General features: G+C 41.5%; 1 protein-coding gene across 2 annotated transcripts in view; it reads left to right on the forward strand.

Annotated features, from left to right (window-relative positions):
- The window catches only part of KCNN2 (potassium calcium-activated channel subfamily N member 2), a 399,816-nt gene that overhangs the window by 209,919 nt on the left and 175,464 nt on the right, over positions 1-14,433 (forward strand). The window lies entirely within an intron of this gene.

A 14,433-nucleotide genomic window follows, 5' to 3' on the forward strand; every position in this document is an offset into this window, starting at 1 on the left:
TATATCCTGTTACAATAGAATATTGTTAATAACATGAAGACTTAATAGTTTGAATTTCCTGTTTCTTGGCTGTATTTCAAATGAGTCTGTAGAACCCACTGTAGGAAGATTTACTTAACCTAGGATGGCAGAACGCTTGAAGGGACCTTAAAATTTTTCTAGTCCATTCACTTCACTTATTGGTCCACATAACTGGAATCCAGAGGTCTTTGGCAGCTTAATTGAAGACAAATACTGTGTTAGTAGGCTAATAAATAATTTTAAGTCTTAGAATTTTTTTTAATGATCTTTCATTTAAAACCTGGGATTTTTCTTAAAGTAATCTCTAAATTCTACTTGAAATCTGAATTTCCGGGCCAAACTGGCTTCCTCCCTACCCTTAAGTATTGAATGTACTTTGTATAATTTTAGTGGAATTATTGTTATTAAAGAGAAAATTTGTTATTATTGTTATTAAAGAGAAAATTTTTACAATCCTAACTGGCTTTTTCCAAGTAACTAGCTGCAGACCCTGAAGGAGTGTGTCCCCAGTGCATACTTTGATGAATATTGAACTCCCATGTAGGCATACCCACTTATTTGTAAAAGGCTGATATCCAGAATCTATAAAAAAAACTTCGCAAACTCAACACACACAAAACAGATAATCATGTCAAAAAATGGGGAGAAGACATGAACAGACACTTCTCCAGTGAAAACATACAAATGGCTAACGGACACATGAAAAAATGTTCATCATCACTAGCCATCAGGGAGATTCAAATCAAAACCACATTGAGATACCGCCTTATACCAGTTAGAATGGACAAAATTAACAAGACAGTAAACAGTGTGTGTTGGAGAGGATGTGGAGAAAGGGAAACCCTGTTGGTGGGAATGCAAGTTGGTGCTGCTACTTTGGAAAACAGTGTGGAGATTCCTTAAGCAATTAGAAATAGAGCTTCCCTATGATCCTGCAATTGAACTACTGGGTATTTACCCCAAAGATACAGATGTAGTGAAAAGCAGGGCCATCTGTAACCCAATGTTCATAGCAGCAATGGCCATGGTCTCCAAACTGGAAAAAACCAAGATGTCCTTCAGCGGACAAATGGATAAGGAAGATATGGTCCATATACACTATGGCGTATTATGCTTCCATCAGAAAGGATGAATACCCAACTTTTGTATCCACATGGACAGGAGTGGAAGAGATTATGCTGAGTGAAATAAGTCAAGCAGAGAGAGTCAATTATCATATGGTTTCACTTATTTGTGGAGCATAACAAATAACATGGAGGACATGGGGAGATGGAGAGGAGAAGGGAGTTGGGGGAAATTGGAGGGGGAGATGAATCATGAGAGACTATGGACTCTGAAAAACAATCTGAGGGTTTTGGGGGGGCGGGGGGTGGGAGGTTGGGTGAGCCTGGTGGTGGGTATTATGGAGGCCATGTATTGCATGGAGCACTGGGTGTGGTTCATAAACAATGAATTCTGGTACACTGAAAAGATATTTTAAAAAATAAAAAAAATTATAAATAAATAAATAAATGTAAAGAAACTGGGATGTCTGGGTGGCTCAGTTGGTTAAGTGTCTGCCTTCGGCTCAGGTCATGATCCTAGCATCCTGGGATCAAGTCCCATGTCAGGCTCCCTCCTCCATGAGGAACCTGCTTTTCCCTCTGCCTGCTGCTCCCCCTGCTTGTGCTCTTTATCTCTCATATAAATAAACCAATTAAATCTTTTTTTTTAATTTTTTTTAAGATTTTATTTATTTATTTGACAGAAAGATCACAAGTAGACAGAGAAGCAGGCAGAGAGAGAGAGGGAAGCAGGCTCCCTGCTGAGCAGAGAGCCCGATGTGGGACTCGATCTCAGGACCCTGATATCATAACCTGAGCCAAAGGCAGCGGCTTAACCCACTGAGCCACCCAGGCACCCAAATCTTTTTTTTTTTTAAAGGAAAGATGCGAATTAGTTACAGTTCAAAGATTATTGACCAGATTCTCTGATTCTTTTTACTTTTTTTCATTGAACTCGGGGATTTCACACACACACACACACACACACACACACACACACACACGTACACATTTGGCTCCAGGACAGCAGAGGAGCAGAATATTTTTATAGATGCTGGAAGCCTCAGTGAAGCATGTAAGAAAGTTTGAGAGTGAGAGAGAGAGAACTTTTGTAATCTTTTGCAAGCCTTCCTTTATTACTTATTTGACAGATTACATATACTTGACATTTTGATGGTAATGTGTTCAGGCACAACAAAATTACCATGCTTTTTTTAAAGTGAGCCTCTGCTCAGTCTGGACAATGAGGAGCCCAGCTTCCATTAGGGTTACCTAATTATAAAACTACCATCCACAGTAAATCGTCTCATTAAGAATCTGCAAAACACAGTGGTCAAGGGCACAGACTCCAGAGCCACACATCCTAGGTTTAAACCTGGATTTGCTATGAACCATTTGCAAAGCTTTGCCAGAGTTCCCTGAAATCTATGTGGCATTTTCCTTACTTATAAATGGAAAGTAATACAAGTACTCATCTCATTTGTTGTCTTCATAAGCCCCAGATACTGCATCGGCATTGAGCTGGTATTTAAAGGTCAACGACTTTCATCTACCTTAAATCCTTAAAGGTAATGACAGTAACCAAAGTTAACTTGATTAACAAAATATTTATTTTGTCATTTACAGCATAAATAGGACTAATTTAGTACAGTAAACAACTTCACATTCACAGGATGATAATGGTATGATTTGTTCTTCCTGTCTGGATAGCAGGACAGGAAACATGTTGAACACAAACAGTATGTATCATGATGTAAACATATCAGATTTAATTATTTAATCAGTGAGATCTGAGAGCACAGTAGGTTCTATGAAGTTCTACAAAATATAAAATATTGACATTACTATCATATACTTAATCTTGCTAGAGTCCAGATTAATAGGTTAACAAGTGTTCACTGAGTCTAAACTAAAATGCAATGCATGAAAATGATCATTAATTTGACTACTTTTCATCCTCCCCATTAAAAAATAACTTTTGTTATGATCTATTCTTCTATACTATGTACCAAATCCTTCAAAATCTGAAGTAGGTGATATCTCAGTAGGCAAAATAATATACCCCAAAATGATGTGCCTCAGATGTCTATGCCCTAATCCTTGGAACATGTGAATCTGTTACTTGGTGTGGAAAAAGGTCTTTGCCGATATGATTAGATCAAAAATGTTGAGATGCAGAGGTTTTCCTGGATGGATGAGGTTGACCTAACCTAGTCGGCTGAGTGCTTGGAAGTGGGGAGACTTTATTGGCTGTGCTCACAGTCAGAGCAGATTTGTCTATGGGAGAAAGGTCAGAAAGATACAGTGCTGATGAATGAAGGAATATGGAGAAAGAAGACCAGAGCCAAGGAATACTGGTGGCCTCTGGGAGCTGGAAAAGGCAAGGATATTGATTCTCTCCCAAAGCTTCCAGAAAAGAACATGGTCTTAGTTTTCAGCCCTGAGAAACTCATGTTGGACTTCTCACCTATGGAACTAGATCTATTATCAGCTATTAGATTCATTTTAAGTCACTAAATTCATGATAATATATGATAACAGCAATATACAGAACAATACAGATTTGGGGACCAGGATGTGGGATGCAGCTGTGGGGTACCTGGAATATGGAAATGGCTTTGGAATTGGGAGGGAAGCAGAGGCTGCAAGAATTTTGAGAAGCATTACTTAAAAAATGCCAACATTGTCTGGACCAGGCTGTTAGGAGGAACATGGATATTGATGACCCACCTAGTAAAGACTCCAAAGTGAGCAATATGATAGAAAAAAGGTAAATTGCCTTAAAGAATACCTATATCCTTGTGAACAGGCTATTCTAGAAATATAGGTGTTAAAGCCATCATGAATGAGAGCTTAGAAGGGAACGAGAACTGTTGTTAGGAACTGAGGAACAGGGGATCTTGGGTATAAGGCAGCAGAAGCCTCAGCAGAACGGTACCCTATAGTTACGTGGAAAGCAGATCTTGTAAATGATGAAATCGGTTATTTAACTGAGGAGGCTTCCCAATAAGATGTTTGAGGCTGCCGCCTGGTTTCTTCCTGTTACTTAGAGTACAACTCAAGAAGAGAGATACATTGAGGAGATAAAAAGAACCGGGATGTGATGATGTGGGAAATTCCCAGCCGATATAGTTTTTGGAAGATGCTGAAGTTAAGAGATTCACCACCAGGAAAGTGTGCTCTCAAGAAAAAGCCTGGGGTGCTGTTCAAGAAACTTTTACTAGTGGCTGAGAACATAGACAGAAGTAAGAGATTCCCTCAGTCAGACTGGGAGCAGCTGGGAAGCCCAAGGGCATTGACCCTCAGCCAGCTCAGCAAAAGCCCAGAACAGAGATGGGATTATCAAGGAGAGACCTGCAGACGAGCCTCTTGTCTAGTGGAGTGAATCAGTGAGACTCATATGGGCATCCTTGGGCCACTTGGTGGACTACACGGTGTCCCCAAAGGGAGAAATGAGAAGCAGGACCCATCTGGGTCTGGGTCTGGGTCTGGCCCAGGGCTGAGGAATCACTTTTTCCATAGAATTGCTACCCAAACCTGTTCTGAGCATCCAAGTTTGGGGGGGCTTGTGTGGAAAATTTCCAGGAGCACTTCTAGTTCCTGGAGTTAACACGGCTAATACCAAATATTATCTCCTATTTCCAGTGGGGCCTCAGGTAGCAACCTGTGCTCCAACACATGTCTTTTTGTCCTTGTTTTTGCTTTTGTTTGCAGAAAATGTATCACTTTCCCTAACCGGAGAGCCAAATCAAGATTGTGAGTAACTTCCAGTTATTCTAATAAATTTTAGTCTTGCCATTTAATGAATCATGAAGAAAATTTCTAGCTTCCAGAATTTGGAATATTTTGAAATTGCTGGGAGAGGAAAGGAAAGGGAAGGAGGGGGGAGAGTGGGAGGGATGGTGGGGAGAGAAAGAGAGGAGGGGAGGGATGAAGAAAATGAATGGGTATGTGTATAGAAAGAAAGAGGAAGAGTTGGGGAGAAAGAGAGAAGGAGAAGCAGAGATAAGTATTGGGACAGATAGAGAAGTCAGGACATATTTGGAGGGAAGCATTCATTCTGCCTAGGAGAGCATGACCTGGACCTTGAATGGAGAAAAGAGTCTTACAGAGATGTCATGGCAGGGGTAGGGGTGGGGGTGTAAGGGAACATTCCAGGCAAAAGAAGCAACATGGACAGAGTAGCCGGAGACCGAGAGAGAGGGGTACAATCTGAGAGCAGTGAGGAAGATGTTGGGGTTGGGCCATGGGTGCTCAGGAGAGAATAATAGGACATGTAACTCCTGGCACGTTGGGAAGACCAAAGAGTATGGGCTTTGTTCTGTCCCAACGTGCACTTCTAAACAGGGTGCATCATGGCTGGTTCTGCCTGTAGCCATGTGCTAAAGAGTGGGTGCATCTAGAAAACTGGCATTCTCCATAATTTCTCTCAAAGCCAGACCTCATCACAATATGGCTAGAATTCCCTTCTGGCCTCTGCTCCAAGTTCAACTCACTCCCTCCATCTGGTTGTCTGCAGAGCCTTGTGGCCACCCTAGGCATCCAAACAGGATTTTATGAAAGAGGTCCTATTTTAAAGTTATGGGTTTTTTGTTTTATTTTGTTTTGGTTTTTTGATCTATTGTGTATTCCAAGTCATGAGTCCCATTCTTGCATTTCTGTTTGGCAAGTATCCTGGTGGCTATGGCAGCCCTTTCTTTCTGGGACATACCAGATTCAGTTTTGTCTGTGGCAGTGGACTCCGACTTGCAGGATGAGAGATGATGCTGCGAATAAGCTTAAGAACATTCTGCAGAAAGGGAGGGCTCTCCCTCCTCCACCTAGTGCCTCCCCCTGAATACTATTCAAAAAGCAGATTAAAGGGGCCAAGAGCAAATCACAGCATGCGCACACACGCCCACACACACACACACACACACACACACACACACAAGAGGTGAAATGGGATCAAAGCAGGAAAGAATTGAAAACGATATGTTTCCGGTCAGTAAAAAGTCACATTTTCCCAGAGCGCAGGTGAAAGAATTTTTGGTCTTAATAGGACACGAAGTAGATACGTGATCCCAGCAACCTACACTCTAAGACACGTCGTGATTACTTGATTGAAACAAAGTCTTAGTGGGTATTAAAGTGTCATTTGGTTTTAATTTTCTCATCTGCCTCCCTTGAAACAGATATCTTGCATGTTGGTCTTATTTCAGACTGGTATATTTGGGAGAAGAGTCCCACAGCTCCCAGAATCAAGCTGTCCTTCTGGAATGTCCTTTGCTACAGAGTGGGATTTGAGTAAACATATTTGGTACAGTGCTTTTTGATCTGTTAACACAGTTGCCATAATTATACCACTTCAAAGCACAGACAAAAATCACAAGGCAATCCTGAATAAACAATTCTCTCTGAGTTTTTTCAACTATATTGTGAGAGCTAAGAGACACATGGAAGCACAAATTAGCGAACAAACAAAATCATGCAGGTGAGTGAAGCTTGGAACCGCATAAATAACAGAAAGCCAAATCAAACTAAATTTGTAGAATCAAAGGGGCAATTTTCTGATATTGGCAGTGGATTGGTCATCGCTCTCATTTCAAGGGTCTCTATCTGTGCTCTTTCTGGGCTCGGTCTTCTTTTGGACCAAAGATGAGGCAGAATCTGGCCATCCCAGTCATCTTTGTTATTGGGTCCCAAAAGGAGTGTTCAGCAAGTCTAATTTTATAAATTGAAGAGATACATGAAAATACAATAAGTGTGTGGCAAGTAGTTGATACCTTTCTAATTTTAATCTCCTTCTAGAAAGACAACCACCTGAGTTGGTCAATCCCTTTGGATGTCATCTGAATTTACTTTCACCAGAAAACCTATGGATATCCCTAATGGAAGAGGCACATGGCCTTTTACATAGATGTAGGTCTGAAGACTCTGGGCACATTCATGACTATCCTGTACTTCCACGCTCATCCTATTTGCTGGCGGAGAGCTTAGAACCTTCTGTTCTATATCACTGTCAATGGTGTAGCCATCAGTTTGTGAATGGCTTTTGTTTTGGGTGGGTCTCTGTCTAAACCCGGTCCTAATCATGTAGTACACTCTTACTACAGTCTATACCTGCAGGATGTACCAATTTTGGTTGAATCATTCCTGAGACCCTGCCTTGGGTCATGCTAGGTGGCTCCCTGAATGGACCTGTTCACACTTGTCATACTCCAGAGTCTGATAATAATTCTCCAGCAGCACAATACCATGGGTTAAGAAACAGACTTTACTGGGGCCCCTGAGTGGCTCTGTTGGTTGAGCGGCGGCCTCTTGATTTCAGCTCAGGTCATGATCTCAGGGTGGTAAGATCAAACCCTTCATCAGGCTCTGTGCTCAACACAGAGTCTTTTGTCTCTCTCTCCCTTTGCTCTGTCCCTCTCAAGTAAATAAATAAAATCTTAAGAAATAATAAAGAAATAGATTTCAGTGAGAACAGAAGAAACCGATGAAGCCATGCAGTAGCAAGAGAAGAGGGTCCTCTCCCCCTCCCCCGCCACCAGTTCCCTGCCATCTTCCCACCATCCCAGGATGCTTTGTTGAGATAATCTGTGTCCCTGACCTTCCCCACGCTCATTCCTTTGTTTTGGTGCATGTGAGTGTGACTTTATCACTGGGAAGTAAATAAAGATGTAGACACTAACTCATCCTAGCTAAATCATCATAACTGGCCAGATGGGTACCTGGGGTCGCTTTTAGACACTTCTGATAATTGATTCTCATACTGCCAGACCTCGGATAGCAAATACCACAAGGCTTTCATCATCTGTTTTTTCACCTGACCTAAAGAGTGTCTTTCTGCCTCCTTAATTATATTCCCTTAGCCCTTCCCAAAATTCATGCCTGTCCTTATCATTCCTTACTTAGAACGTTCCAGTAGACTCACAACCCATCTTTGTGCCCATGTTTCCTCTCCTGTGTACCAGCTAAATGTTCTTTCTGTATCCTAAATTTCTCTTAGGAGTCTCCTCTCTGTGGATACCAATAGTATCCATCCCTGAATGCCTTTGGCACATGATACCTATCTTGTAGTGCAGAATGCCCAGCCTGCTGCCAAGTCTAGCTCCCTGAGGAATCTGGGAGCTCCAGAAGGTCTGTCCCCCCAGCCCCTACTTGCTGCTGTTTCTATGCTGGACATGGGGATGTCCTGATGCTGCTCTGTCCTGCTCCTTGGGGCACCATGGTTTTTCCTACTGCTCTGCTGGGCACTGTCTCTGCAGGCACCACGCTCAGCAATGGTTTGCAACAGAGAAGGGAAAACTGGTTCTGTCTTCTCTGGGTCCCATTCTCTTAGACGGCTGCACTCGAATTCCTCCATTCTCTCACCTAAGGAGTGGTCATGTGTGTCAGGCTTATAGTGCCCCAGATAAGGCGTGGCATGGGAGGAGTTCTGTCCCAAGGCGCCCCTTACCAACACTCCACCCCACTTCCCATCATAAACACACTCACCTGCACCCGCACCTCTGATGAAGTGTTCCACACATTTCCCCTGTGTGCCCCCAGACTAGTTTTTTCGAACTCTTAGCAATGCCCAGGCCTCACTTAGGTATTCATTCCATTTCAGAAAGTTGGATTGTGTAACCTTCCTATTTCAAAGACGCAATTATACCCAACATGACAGAGTTCTCAGAGTGATCCCTGTGATCCTATGCAAAGCTCTTTTTTTTTTTTTTTTTGCCTCATTTCCTCCCACCCTGGGAGCGCCTGTCCTCCAGATAACAATCTCACGAGTACCTTCCTTAACATTATATGATTCTCACACCTCCAAGCCTCTATAAAGCCTGCCCCCTGTCTTGGAGCAGACTGTCCTCAATCTGTCTGTTTGACAGATGCTCACTCAACCATCGAGGTGCAGTTCCAAACTCCCTTCTCTGGGAAGTGCTCTCTGATGGCTGTGGTTGCTTCCTCCTGAGGCTCCTGTGGGCACTCACCCACACGGGAGGACTTGCTATTTGTGTGTTCATTATCTGCGAGCAGTATCTTTCCCCCACACTAGACCACCCTACCCTGCCAGATGGGATGACCTTGACTCACTCAGTTTCCTATCTCAGTAGAAGGCAGAGAAAACCAGCAGGTGCTCGGTGCTCAGTGTCTATTAAAGGATGGTAGAGTGTGAGAAGAACAGCTAGCGATGATACCCATGTCTCCACTTACCATGCACACCCACCTTATCGTCGTCAGTAAACTTTCCGTGAAGCTTTCTGCTTCTCTAGTGGATTGTTCGTTCTCTTTCCATTATGGCTGAAGGGCTGCAGAGCCAACAGGTAGCTGGTTGGCTCTGCTTATAACTGTCAAAGGGACGGTCCTGGTTCCAGGTGTAGGCTGAGGATAAACACGACAAATTCCAATGTGTGGAGAAAAAGCAAAGGTAGGCTTGAGAGGAAGGAAATAGACATGAAACATGAATAAAGGAATGTTTGGGAGGGGAAAAAAGAACTAGAAGAGCTTACAGCTTGAGAAACAGAGAGAAAGAGAGAGAGAGGAGTGTGTGGACTGGAAGAGGGTGAAATTGGGGGTGCTGGGTGACAGAGCCGAGCTGGTCTGCAAAATCCCACTCTTCCCTCTCAGTCTGAGGAAGGGCTGAGGCTCACTAGCAATGAAAAAAATCACCCACTTGAAGGCCAAGAAGACTTTCTGGTCTTCTATTAATTTTAGCAAAACATCAGAAAACAAAGAAGCCCCATTTAATTTGGATCCCACTAATGTAGAATTTGTGGCATTTTAAGGGGCTGTGATGAGAGGTAGTTTTCTGCTCTATACAGAATTTGCTATGTAAATTTATATTATAAATAATCTACTTAAGAAAATCAACTGCTTTCAAGTACCCTCAAGGACTTTAGAGGCACTGATTACATAAAAACAATGATTAATTAATTTTCTTCTTCAACAGTGAGCAAGTATGTTCTCTATAAACATCTATTAGACGACAGTTGGTTAACACATTTTAAATTATAACTATGTCTGTAACAGGACTGCATTCCTGGAAAGGTATTCAAATATTTTTCCAAACATAGAGTGATCTTGTACTCTGAGAACACCTATGGGTCGATTTGGCCCATTCAGTGTTGACCCACCTGTTGGATTCAAGGTCTTAGTCTACCAGTTGGGACTGTATGAGAATCAAATTCAGATCTAATCACAGGTAATGAGAATATAGCTGAGAGTTTTAATGTTTGGAAAAAATACCTACAATACACGAGTTTATAGGAGGCAAAGATTTTATTCCTTCACTCATGTCATTTCATTTGTTTATTCTTATAATTCTAGGGTTTTGAATTTTAGGGGCCATGCCAATGAAAAGTAGAAGCTATTCTGTCCCCTCATGGAGCTCACAGTCTGGAGCAGGGTTGAGTAGATGAGACGGAAACATGTGACAGAGACAGACTGATAATGACTTAGTGCAGAAAGGGGATAATCTACTGCCATCTGAACTAGGTGGGCTAGTTTCCTCAGTAGCAAGATAGAGATGATTGATAGATAAATAGATAGAAAAGAAAGAAAGAAAGAGAGGAAGGAAGAAGTTTAATTGACAGAGGAGAAAAGATCTCCTCCACTTTCCCCAACCCCTACAAGGAACAAGAGCCAAGTGAAGGGCAATATCAAAGAAGATTCCAGAAAAATGTAGTCACTGGAAAGGCTAAATGATAAGGAAGTGAGTAGAGCAGTAATATGACAAAGCTTGAGAAGAGATCACGGAATGGCTTAATTGTCATGATAAGAAGTGTGGCATTTGCTTTGGGTTGTCACTCAACCAGATCTGAGGACGCTAAGATCTGAGGTGGTCCTGGACCCCTGCCCAGCTACACCACAGTGGCAGAACTGTCTGTACCCAACAAGCCACAAACACAAGTCATTGATTACCACACTTGCTGAAGTAATCACTCATCCACCTGCCGTTGGCTGTGGGGGTACAGCCATTTACTGAAAACCACAGAAGGGCACCTCTTAGTTTCTCAAATGCTTTGAAAGAACGAAGCAAACATTCACAGAATCCAAAGGACCACTCTTTTCCATATTTCCCTTGGCTCATCCAGATAGTATTCCTTCTGGCCTCTTTTCCCTGGTGTGTAACCTCAAATGTAGACTGGGAAGGGGCACAGTCCATGTCAGAGTCTCTTCATGCCTCCGTGGGGAAATCCATGTCTCCCTATCCATGTTTATCCAGCACCGAGCTTCACCTCACAACAATACCAGCCTTCTTAACCTTGGTGTGGACCCTTACCCGTAAAAATTCATGTTTGTTTGGCAATGCATGGCAACCACATCCTATGAAAGTTTATAGTCGGGAAGAAGAAATCCTGGTGTGCATGAGAATAGAGAGAGAAACCCTGGGGGAAGAAGTGGAATAAAATATCTCTTAAATAAAGTGAGGAATAAATAAAATCTTAAATAAAGTGAGGGGACGCCTGGGTGGCTCAGTGGGTTAAAGCCTCTGCCTTCGGCTCAAGTCATGATCCCAGGGTCCTGGGATTGAGCCCCACATCGGGCTTCCTGCTCAGCGGGGAGCCTGCTTACCCCTCTCACTCTCTGCCTGCCTCTCTGCCTACTTGTGATCTCTGTCTGTCAAATAAATAAATAAAATCTTAAAAAAAAAATAAAGTGAGGAAAAGGAAGAGGGGAAAAGGGGATGTGAAGAGAAAGCATGGCAGGGACATGTGGCAAGCTTGCCACCCTGTGAAAAGTTGAATGAAGTGGGAACAGGCAAAAGGGCAACAGGAGGGGAAAAATGAACATGTGGAACACCAGGGAGGTTTTTTAACCCTTCTGCCTGCTTATGCCCTGTCTTGTGCATTTTATCCCCACATGCTTTTGCTCATTATTTATATTGGAGGTTATCACCAATCAGTCCTTTTCTTCCAAAATAATGCTTCTTCTGGAGGTTGACAGTGCAGAGATTCTTTGCTCTTTTCAGCTGTCTATTCTGTTTGAGTGAGGTCTATGTGATTAGCACTGGGTGTCACAGGTGCTGGCTTCCTCCGTTTTCCAAGCAAGTGACTCAATAAACAGCACCATCCACTGATGTAGCTCTGGAGTTCTGTAGATGACAGTTATCTTTGTTGGGTGGTTTCAGCAATGGAGGACATTGGGAGGTTCTTGGTTGCCTTCTAAACATGTCCATTTTACAGATGTATTAGAGTTTCTTGGATTTATTGGGCCTACTAGTTCTGAGATATAAAGCTATGTATTGGATATATTTTTGTTGTAATCCTTTAACACCCACTAGGTGCTGGGTAATGTAGGTACATATAAAGGCAAGTCCGTCCTTTATAGGCTGTCCTGAAGTGTGGAATCTAGAGCACTCCTTGTGCCATTTTTATTTTTTGAGCTTGTTGGCTGTTTCCCAAGTCTAGAAAGCATAAGCTATGGAGCCAATTAAGTTTGAGACAAAAACTGGCAGGATAATTGATTAATCTACTCCCTTGTGTTTTGTTCTTTCTGCTGCATAAATCATGAAAGTTGGTTTTCTTTTTGCCATCCCAAGAAGCTTACACTTCCCAGTCTTGTGCCTTCCCTTCACGTGTATCCATCACAGTGGGGTGCCATATGCATTATATTGCATCCACTCATTTCAGCAGCAAATATGCAAGTGGGAAAATAATCTCTATTTGTAGAATGCATCTATTGGAACCCACCTAGCACCACTGCTTCCTAAGGTTTAAAGAAGCTGAATCTCTTCTCCAAATGTAGAAGTATTTTTACCTGTGATTTCCCTCTAGCACAAGCCTCCTTCAATGTTCTTGTAACCTTCAAAGAGCCTGTAGGAGGAATAATTCCCTGTGTGTTTTGCAGCCTCTGGTTTTGTCTCTGTTAACTGAAACCAATCGTAAACACCTTGAACTTTGGAACATAGACTCAGAACACAGGCTTCTTAGAATAAGGGAAGATGAAACACCTCCCTTTAATTTCTGTAGTAGAAACAGCAAAACATAAGTATCTCAGTACAGTATCTTGACACAAAAAGAAAGAGGCAAGTAGTACAAAAGAAGAAGAAAGTTCTACATAAATTATATAAGGAACTATCTGCATAAACCATAAAGCTACATAAATATACAACTGTATGTAAATATTGAACAATGAATAGTAATAAACTATACCTCCATGCAGTTATAAGAATGAATCTTAAAGCTATAATAAAGGCTTTTTAAATCAAAATGTATTAAATAGGGACTGACTAAATGGCCCAGCATCATGCTAGGCACTATGAAAGTTTAAGAAAAAAAGAGTAATAACCCTTAAGATGCAAACTTTGTCTGCACAATTGGTGGAAATGAGATGGACAATTATGAATATATTAGGACACAATATATAATAGCCTATCAGTGGTGTGGATTATGTTCCACACAGTGGGTCAGATTTGTATTAGGAAGCTCTAGGAGGTGAGCTTTTAAAATTCATTTAAGAAAGGAAACCATAAAGTGATAAAGCTGAAAGCTTTTTTTTCAAGATCAGGAATACAACAGGAATCTCAACTCTTGATGCTTATATTTGACATAGTACCCGAAGTTCAGGCCAGAGCAATTAGGCAAGAAAAAGAAATAAAAGGCATTGAAATTGGCAAGGAAGAACTAAAACTGTCATGATTTGCAGATGACACATTATATATAGAAAACCCTAAAGATCCTATCAAAAAACTGTTAGAACTCATAAATGAGTTCAGTGAAGATGCAGGATACAAAATCTATACACAGAAATCTGTGAGATTTCTCTACCCAAATAGCAAACTATCAGAAAGAGAAATTTAGAAAAAATCCCATTTACAATTGCATCAAGAAGAATAAAATATCTAGGAGTAAATTGAAGCAAGGAGGTGAATGAACTTTCATTCATTAATGAATGAAATTAAAGAAGATACAAATAAATAGAAAGGTATCCCATCCTCATGGATTGGAAGAATCAATATTGTTAAACTACTACGTAAAGCAATCTACAGATTCAATGCAATCCTTATCAAAATTCCTGTAGTATTTTTCACAGAACTAGAACAGACATTCCTAAAATTTGCATGGAACTACAAAACACCCTGAATGGCCAAAGTAATCTTGAGAAAGAATGAAATCGGAGGCATCATGTTCCCTGAATTGAAACTATAAAGCTATAGTGACTAAAATAGTATGATATTGGCATAAAAACAGACTCAGTGGAACAAAACAGAGCCCAGGAATAAACCTACCCATATATGATCAATTTATTTACAACAAAGTAACCAAGAATAGACAATGAGGAAAAGACAGTGTCTTTAATAAATGGTGCTGGGAAAATTGGACAGCCACATGTAACACACCGAAACTGGATCAGTATCTTACACCATACTCAAGAATTAACTCAAAATGGATTAAACACT

Source organism: Lontra canadensis, unplaced genomic scaffold (genome assembly GCF_010015895.1).
Source record: "Lontra canadensis isolate GAN:19392208 unplaced genomic scaffold, GSC_riverotter_1.0 scaffold126, whole genome shotgun sequence".
NCBI classification, from domain to species: domain Eukaryota; kingdom Metazoa; phylum Chordata; class Mammalia; order Carnivora; family Mustelidae; genus Lontra; species Lontra canadensis.